Raw genomic sequence first — 10,456 nt, 5'->3', positions numbered from 1 at the left:
TTTTTCTGCATATTTGGGAAACAAGGTGCAAAATCAACACGGGCTGGCACATGAGTGTGTGGCCAACACGTGTGGCTCACAGAGGCGTGTGGCTAGCCCTTGTGAAAATACCCAGGCCGTGTGGATCCTGAAAATAGCTCTTTTTGTCTGATTTTGGATCATTTTTTCTTTCATTTGCTCCTAAATGCTCTCTTAAGTATAGAAACATGAATTTGAAGGATTAAGATCATCAAATTCACTAATGTGCATAATTAATCATCCAAAAATGTATTAAGAATGGGATTAAAATATGTTACTTTTATAGTTTATCAATGTCATCATGGAGAAAGCACAAAAGGTTGTCGTTGACCCTGATGTAAAGGTGTAGGTGGATGGTAGCGATCGTAAGAGGCTAAAGACTGAAGGGAGCTCTTGAAGTACCGATGAGAGTAGTGGTAGTAGGCTGGTCCACTGTAAACGAGGCAAGAAACAGTCAATTCTAATAGGGAGCTCACTCTGCTCATCCTTCCATCTCAACTTGAGACTCAAACTAAGTCCACTACTTCAAGTTTCTCCCATTAAACAGAGTCTGCCTGATGAGTCTGCTCCCCAAAATGCCCCTTCTGCACCACCACCTCTCCCTACTGGATCCAGGCAACCTCTTACTTCTTCTGGTGGGACATCAAGTTTGCTCTTATTGAGGGACCATTTTTTTGTAGGTTAGCCTCCCTTCTCCCCAACAGAAATTAGCCAACGCTGGGAGAGGGACTTTCCCCAAGAACTGAAAAAATATACTCTCCCCTCTTTCTCCAAAGCTCTTCCTTCGTGATTGATGTCATGAAAGTGAAACTAAATAGGATCAATTGGAAGTGACCCTAGCACAGGAGGTTGCAGCCCGCCAAGCTCAAGAGTTCACCAAGTCCGACTCCAACTAGGAGTCTAAATACAACTCCTCTAAAATGGAGTTTGAGCGTAGCATCACTTGGTAGACTTAGGGAGGAACTAGAAGGAAAAAATGAAGCCAAGTAAAGACTATGGTGGGGATCACGGATTATCTTCTCAAGATAAGGTCCAATTACATCCATCATGCCCAAGTTTTCTTGGGCCCCTTAAATGTGAGCCAAGTGGATTTTAGTTGTCTGCGCCAATACATCTACGAGAATCTAGGCTTTAATGAGATGAACCCTTCTGGTGCTAAGTGTGAAGAGTTTAAGAAGAAATAGAAATATTCTTACGGTTTCTTCTTCCCACCCAATCCTAAGCTCACCATTCTTGCTCCTATAAAGGAAACTATTGATGAGGGGGAGAAAACGCAGAAGAAACGGTTAATCTGCCTACTAGGGATGATGCCTACTTCTCTCTTTATTTGTAATAATTTTCCACAACAATGAAAACTCCCATATTTTTCCTTCCTTCTATTTTTCTAAATTATATATGACGTCTATTTGGTTATGATTCGCCAATTTTGCACTTATTCTTAGTGCACTTTCTATTTTATAATAACTCTTGAAGGACTAAGAAAGATTTAAGGTAACATGTATATGGTGGCTATCCTATAACTTCTTACGTCCAAAGAATCAGCTAAACCGAAGCTCTAATACCATTCAATTCGTAACACCTTCTACCTGACCCATTTGCCAAGTCCGGGTATTAGATACTACACTAAGCCGAATGACTTCACAAAAAATTTATTCTAGTTTAATTACATACTCAAATAATTTGTATTAAACTACAAATAAAACTTTAAGGCTTCGTTTCCATCAATCGATTGCAATTTTTTGGATAAAGACTCAATAACATAAAATGACAACTTAACCATAAGGCAGAGCCTCTACAAGTTCCCCTCTATATACATGTATGGCTACCACACTTCACCTAACACCGAGCGAAGTCTGGCTTGGCCCCTCTCGATTTTTGAATCTTTAAATAACTTACATTCAAGCATAAATATTGTAAGTTTGAGAGAACTTAGTGAGATCCTCGTGTAAATTTTAAGAAAAATGTAAGACATCCAGCTCAAAATTAATCTTTCTGATAACCGCATTCATTATTTCTAGCAGGCAACGCTTGGTGACTACCCAAGAAATTTATATATCTATGGTCTTTACCATATTTAAATGTTCTAGTTGTCTTGGTGTACTAGAGCTCACAAAACAACACCTTAGCCTTACTTTGTCGATCTATTTCTCAAGTAGGCTTCTTAGGACATGTAGTTCCTACCTTTGGTAGATCAAAAAGATCTGGGCCATTATTTCTTGTTATATTTGACCTCTACTTTTCACTATCCTCTAACGGACATTACTGGTCATTCAGCATTGGGAATGCATTTCCTCTCATGAAGACCCTGATCAACCTACTCAACCCTTCAGCTGACCTTTTTGTATATTTACAGTATATGACTGTGTCCTACTACAAAAAAATCCATGCCTGCTTAAATCGTGTGAAATCTATAGCCTCCCTAGCGGACTAGTATTTGCATATACTATGAATACCTTCATACCTAAAAAGCTTTTTTTTTCTATTCACTTTGTCTGAGTTTGACATATAACTTTGGCATTACTTATTATTCTGGTGGTCTATATTCCTTCGACACACCAAATTCATTTCTTCTTGTGACTTGTCGCTCCAGCCACGCCGTAGACTCTATTTTTACCCTTGACATTCTTCACGAACCTTAGACTTTCTAGTCATGACCACCATGTTTTATGTCCTAACGAAATTTTCGTGTTTTCTATCCTGATAAACTACCCCATGTTTACTATCCCAATGAACTACCATGTGTTTATTGACCCGACGAACTACCCCGTGTTTACTATCCCAGCAGACTATCCTGTATTTACTATCCTAACGAACTATCACGTGTTTACTGTCCCGGTGAACTATCATTGATTGTCATAACTAAGCTATGGTCTTACACCTTAAAGCTCTTGGAGGTGTCGCCCCGAAGGATTGTCACAGTGTTTCCTCATAGAGCCTACTGACCACCATTGTGGTGATGCTCTATGGAACCTAAATATCGTCGTCATGGTGTCATCCCAAAAGATGTGTTTCACATATCACCTTAATACTCGAACACCAAAGTGTCCCACCTGCAAGGACCAAAGCTTCGCACACCGCAGTTTGCTCCCAGTAGTCTCGAATGGCGGAATCTTAACAAAATTCCAATTTTTCTATTCCTCTATCTGTTTCTCCATTACATCATTCCTAACATTGATACTCAAACACCACAGTGTCCCCTCCGCAAGGCTCTAAGCTTCGCGCATCACGGTTTGCACTTAGCAACACCGTATGGCAGCATCGAATAGAAATTCCCACTTTTTTTCCCAATCCTAACTTCTTCTATCATGTGTATGGTTCCCTATCATACCATGTATACAAATTATAATATCTCATTTTTTAGTGGTGTCAACAATAGTTGTTTGGGACCACAATTTCGATATGTGAGGTCGTGTTTTGTTGTTTAATTAATATTTATGGAGTTACATTAGAGTCATATCAGTTTTGGTGAAGAAATTTTAAAGTTAAGTTAGTTAATTAATTAAAAAAGACTAAATTGTAAAGGTTGCAAAAATTAGTTTTATTAGCAATAGGTATTAAATAGTTATGGAAATGGAACCTTATAGACCTAAATAGTAAATATGACATGTGTTTATATATAGTGGACGATTAATGAGTTTTGGGAGTGTCAATTGAGTGTTTATTTAATAGCAAAATGGTAAATAGCTAAGTTAGGTGAAAATTAAATAAAACAATTAGGCTATCATCTTTTCCTTAGTGTTTTCCAAAATTGGAGAAAGAAAGAAGCCATGGATATTAACTTGAGCATTTGGTCAAGTTGAGGGTTGCATGTAAGTCCATTTTAAGCTTGTTTCTTGTATTTTTATGTTTTTAAGATCATTGCAACTAGGTCCAGCTAACCCGTACCTTCGTTTTTAAAACTTTTAAAATTTTGAATTTCACCATTGATGAATTCTTGATGTTAAAATATGAGTTGGAGTTGTTGGTTGTTGGTTTTTAATTATGATTATTTATGAAGTGGTTTTTGCTAGTTTTTTAGTTAAAGATTAGTTTTATAAAATGTTAAAATTTGCATAGTATTCTTGTGAATCTTGAATATTTGTGGGTTGTACTAATATGGGAATAAATTTGGCTAGTATGGGTATTTAGAAAATTTTGCTAAATTTGGAGACTTTAAGTTTATGGACTAAATTGTAAAAGATGTAAATCTTTAGGGAAAATGTGTAAATAATGAAAATTTAAAGGTCATACGTGTTGAATTGATTGTGAAATGTCTGTGATATTAATATATTGTATTTAATTATTATTTAGATCAAGAACCGAACCAAAAAGACAATAATTGTGGAAAGGGAAAATTGTGGACCAGTCCCTTCGTGTTAACCAGAACTAGATCGTAGGTAAGTTCATGGTGACTTATTATATAAAACAAAATGCTTGTGAATATACAATTTTTTCTAGTTAGTCATTGAATGTATGAGAAATTTCATTAGTTATTTATATGAAATTGAAATGAAATGATAGTAGTTTGGTTTGGAGTTGTATATTTATATATATAAGAATGTATTAAGGATATAATACGTGTACGGAAATGATGAAGTGCCTCTGTATGATGAGAATGTATTAAAGTAATTGATTTATGTGTATTGCCCGATTGAACATAGTAATCACGTAGGATACAATTGGCATGCCAATAGGGTTAGTATGTGCGCTTGTACAGGATTTGCACTTCGATGCCTCTGTATACACTTCAGTGCCCCTGTTATGCATCTATGATGCCTATGGTGTGGTGTAGTTACCCGTGTATCTAAGTCGAGTTACTTAGTTCATCGGGCTAAATGTTAATGGAAAGTATGGTTGATTTGTGGTTCTGAATGTTAATGCATATCCAAGATATTAGAAAGCATCAAGTGTTCAATGAATTACTTGTTTGCATATATATGACCACATTTATATTGATGAAAAGATGTTATGGAATTGTTGAGTTTTTTTAAAAGAGAATTATCATGACTTATGCTATTATGTGAACAAGAACTAATGTGAATTACAAATGTGTATTTGGTTATCAGGAATTGCAAATTTATCTCTTTATACTTTGAAATCAATTAAGGTAAGTTGATTTTGATGATTTAAGTTATGAACTTACTAAGCTTCCTAACCTTACCTGTTAAACTCATATTCTTTTGTAGTTGTCAAAGTTGTGGATTGACTAGACGGATTAATAGAAGGCTTACACTATCTAACCATTGTGGCAGCTTTGCTTTTTATTTGGAATGTGGCATGTATATAGGATGTGGTTATGTGAATGTTTAAACATGTCTTGCTTTAAGTGCAAAAGTTTGTATATGGATAGTTGATAGGTGTTTTACAAGTTTAGTTCTTTTGGGAAGTGTTTGATATATATATCATATTGTATTAGTTAGATGTATGGTATGAAGTGGAAAAGGTAATATATGTATATAGGCTTTATGTTGTTAAAATGTCAAATGTTTTGATGCAAGGTTATATTTAGTTGGAAGGTTAGTTTTGGATGTTTATTTAAGATGGTTTGTGGTTAGATGAACCTTTAAGGTTAAGATATGATATTAGTGCTTTGGTATGGTAAGCTTTTATGCATACTTTTATTTGGTTATTTGGTCATTTGGTTGATGATTGTATTATGAATAGGTGGCTAATGTTAAATGTTTTTAATAGCTTAGTTATTTGAATGAATACTCTTGATTGTGGTGCCTTTAAATGGCATATTGGTTAGTTATTTAGGTGTTTGAATAGATAAAATTATTGAATTTTGTGGTTAGGTAACTTTTTGGTATGAATTGAATTGCTAAAATGATATTTTTACCATTATTGGGAAAAGTATTGGTACTTTGGCATTTGGTATTGTTACTTGACCAAATGAACAATATTTTAACAAAACAGAATGCCAAAGTGGTATTGATTTTCAATTGAGTATTGATACTTTTTCATAAAATATCAATACCACCAACTAATTATCGATACAATTGTTTCGCAAAGAAAATTGAATTGAATTTTGGTATCAATTTTTCTGAAAGGTATCGATTGGGTATCGTTACTAATTGCGAAACTTTCATTTTGGTTTTAAAACTTAATGTTTTCCACACTATCAACTATCTCATACACACGTGTACATATAACCCTATTGGCACGCCAATTGTATCCTAGCATTTTACTAAGTTCACATGGGCATCAACCATTCATATATGATAATCTCATTTCATTTCATCATCAAGTCATATATATATTCAATATCATATAGCATAATTCATATCACGTATCATATATCAATACTATCACTCTTTTATACTATATTTAGTTCAATCCAAATTCTCATTATTCAATATCATTCAATATTGTCAACCAAATCAATTCATATAACTTATTATTATCAAATTCATATCATCACATATTCCACTCCATTATTCAATACCATTTCTATAGTCAATTCATAATATAAGGCATTTATCATTTATGTAACATCCCGAACCCGAGACCGTCACCGGAGTCGAACACGAGGTGTTAACAGACTTTAAAAAAAATTTCCCAGACACTGTCAATCTGCGTACTAGTCGCTTTAAAAAATCATATCTTGAGTTCAGAAACTCGGAATCCAGTTCTGTAAATTTTCCCTGAAACTAGGCTCATATTCCCATCTACACATTTTTTTTTAGAATTTTTGGTTGGGCCAATTAGTACAGTTTATTAGTCAAAGTATCCCATGTTACAGGGATCGACTACACTGACCTTTGCGCATTACGACTTGGATATCTCCCTGTACAAGGCTTCAATACTGATGCCGTTTGTTTCTATAGAAACTAGAATCAGAGAGGAATCTATACATATATGGCTTGACTCCTAATTGTCTCTGGTTAATTTGTAATGAATTTCCAAGTCGGAACAGGAAATCCAGAAACCGTTCTGGCCCTGTCTCACAAGAACCTGAATATCTCTTAACATACTGTCCGTATGATTGTTTCGTTAATTTCCTATGAAAATAGATTCATCAAGGTTCGTTTACATAATTTATTCACTATTTAATTCCATTCCTACTATTTTTAGTGATTTTCCAAATCTACATCACTGCTGCTGTCAGCATCTGCCTTTAAGGTAGACTTTACCTATTTCATAGTTTCCATGATTCAACTAGCCCTTTTTGCATAAATAGCACAATTTATGATAGTGATTAACCATTCCCATGGCCAATCCTTGTCAAGCATATCCACACCTCTCAATAACCATATCCATACCAAATGATTATGACATTATACTCAAACATATATAAGCCATTTTCGCATGGCTATCCAAAATTATACAAGTCCAAAGGGTCCATGACCCACAACAAACGGGTAGTCCTATACATGCCATTTCGAAGTTCAACCAAAATTGTACCAAAAAGGGGGGCTTTGATAGTGTGGGCGACTTCGACTTCGAAATCCCGAGTCCGATAGCTGGAGAACCAAAATCTATAAAACAGAGGATCAAAGAAACGGAGTAAGCAATTTATGCTTAGTAAGTTTTGAGCAAGGAATTCCAGCACAGCAAAAGTATAGCATTCATATAGCTAAACGGATAATTTCATATGCACAAATTTTCGATATCATACTTGCTTCACATTACCAACCCTTATGTGCATACACAAAATCGATATCATACTTGCTTCACTAATGGGCTTCGTTCAGAATCATCGAAATGAGTTCCGAATTCCTTGGAACGCACAAACGACTTCTGAACCTCAAACAATCATCATCATCAATTTGAAACTCCGATTCCTTGTTCGGAACACACTCAGCCCGTTTTGCAACCAATTCATCATCAACTTTCTGGGCTTCACGAATTTGATGAATCAATAATGGTTTGGCTTTTAATTCAGCTACTAACACATTGTCGGGTAGAACAGACAAGTGCACATTCATCGCTCATAAGCAAACATAATTTCTGGCTTAAGGCGTCCGCAACCACATTAGCCTTTCCCGGGTGGTAATCAATGACAAGCTCGTAATCTTTCAACAACTCAAGCCAACGTCTTTGTCGCAGATTTAAGTCTCTTTGAGTCATCAAATATTTGAGACTTTGTGATCCGAAAATACATGGCACTTTTCACCAATAAGTAATGTCGCCATATTTTAAAGCAAATACGATGGCAGCTAGTTCAAGATCATGGGTCGGATAATTTTTCTCATGTGGCTTTAATTGTCTCGACGCATAGGCCACCACTCGACCTTCTTGCATCAATACGCAACCCAACCCAAGTAGGGATGCGTCACTATAAATGACAAACTCTTTGTCTGATTCGGGTTGCACTAAAATTGGAGCTTCAGTCAAATAAGTTTTCAGTTGATCGAAACTTTTCTGACATTTCTCCGTCCATTCGAACTTAACATCCTTTTGAAGTAGCTTCGTCATTGGTGTGGCTATCATCGAGAAACCTTTTACAAATCGTCGGTAATAACCGGTGAGCCCCAGGAAGCTCCGAACTTCGGTAATATTTCTTGGAGGTTTCCAGTTAAGTATGGCTGAAATTTTGTTCGGGTCAACTCGAATACCCGATGCGGATACCACGTGACCCAAGAAGCTAACCTCTCTTAACCAGAACTCACACTTACTGAACTTAGCATATAACTGCTTATCCCGCAAATTTGCAACACTAGTCTCAGGTGCTCAGCATGTTCGGTCTCATCTCTTGAATAGACCAAGATGTCATCAATGAACACAACTACGAACCGATCCAAATATGGTCTGAAGATCCGATCATCAAATCCATAAATACCGCAGGGCATTAGTGAGCCCAAACGGCATCACTAAGAATTCGTAGTGACCATCTCGTTCTGAAGCATTTTGGGTATTCCGAATCTCGAATTCGCAACTGATAATAGTCCGATCTCAAATCTATTTTGAGAACACTGAGGTCCTTCAGTGGTCGATATCGATACGGGTAGGATTGCATCGCATTATTGCAGTCTGACTATGGTTCCGTCCTTCTTTTTCACGAACAATACTGGTGCACCCAAGGTGAGAACTGGGTCGAGCAAAACCTCTATCCGTCAATTCTTGCAACTGAGCTTTCAACTCTTTTAAGTTCCATACGATACGGAGCCATCGAAATCGGCGTAGTCCCAGGTACAAGCTCAATACCAACTCTATCTCCCGAACAGGTGGTAAACCCGGTAATTCTTCAGGAAAACATCCGGGTATTCACAAACCACCGCACAGATCGGGTTCTTTTCTAATTCTTTGTCATCAATACATACGCAAGGTATGCTCGCACCCTTTTTACATATTTCTGGGCCAATATTGAGATATTACAGCTGGCAACCCATCCAAGTCCGTAGACTCAACTCGGATTACTTCGTTATTTGCGCACCTCAATTCAATAGTCTTGCTTTTGCAATTCACAACCGCATCATGCACGGTCAACCAATCCAACCCGAGAATAACATCAAATTCATTAAACGGAAAAAGCATCAAGTCCGCCGGAAAACAGGAACCTCGAATTACTAGGGGACATTTCTTACACACTTTGTCGACAAGCACGTAACGACCCAAGGGATTTGACACCCGAATTACGAACTCAGTAGACTCAATAGGTAAAGTCTTACTGGATGCTAAGGTTTCACATATGTAAGAATGAGTAGAACCGGGGTCAATCAAAGCAATTACATTAGTATCAAAGAGAGTAAAAGTACCGGTAATAACATCAGGCGAAGAACATCCTCGCGGGCACGTATAGCAAAGCTCTAGCAGGCGCACGAGCCTCGGATTTGGTCGTAGCATCTCTAGATCCTCTCTGACCACCACCAGCATTGCCCGTATTTCCAGATGGTCTACCTCGAGCAGTGGTAGCACCCGGTTTTCCCACTCTGATTTACATTCTGTTCAGACAACCTCGGGCAATCTTTAATGAAGTGGTCAACTGATCCGCACTTGTAACAGGAGCGGTCAGGAATCTACAACTCCCGAATGCCATTTTACCGCTAATATCGACATTTCGTTCTGTCTCGACGTTCATTCCAAACACTGGCGACCGAAGGGCCTCGTGTACCCATAGGGGGTCGATCACGATCTCGTCTAAAAAGGCCAGAAGTGCCTCTCGACCAGCCCACATCATCTCGAAATTTCTTTGATGCCTGTTGAAGAGACTTTCCCGAAGATCTTTTACGAAACTCTCCAGTTCCCACATCAACTTTTGTTTTTCTTTCTAAGCTCTTCGGCTTTACAAGCTCGCTCGACAAAGTACTAAAAACTCTCGTATTTCAAGAATGCCAACGAACATTTTTATATCTTCATTCAGCCCATCCTCGAACTCTACACATGATAGCCTCGGACGAAACACATTCCCGAGCGTATCTACTAAGTCTAACAATTTTCGCCTCGTAATCAGTAACTGACTAGAACCTTGCTTAAGCTCAAGAAATTCCTTCGTTTTGATCAACAAATCTCTGACTGA

At 37.2% G+C, this 10,456-nt stretch overlaps 1 pseudogene; it reads left to right on the top strand.

The window, feature by feature from the left end:
* The first annotated feature begins 319 nt into the window (after positions 1–319).
* Positions 320–10,456, top strand: part of LOC107954531 (probable polygalacturonase) — a 20,757-nt pseudogene continuing 10,620 nt past the window's right edge.

Source organism: Gossypium hirsutum, chromosome D07, assembly GCF_007990345.1.
Source record: "Gossypium hirsutum isolate 1008001.06 chromosome D07, Gossypium_hirsutum_v2.1, whole genome shotgun sequence".
Lineage (NCBI taxonomy): Eukaryota > Viridiplantae > Streptophyta > Magnoliopsida > Malvales > Malvaceae > Gossypium > Gossypium hirsutum.
The sequence above is the reverse complement of the archived record's forward strand: the minus strand, read 5'-3'. Positions and strand labels throughout refer to the sequence as shown.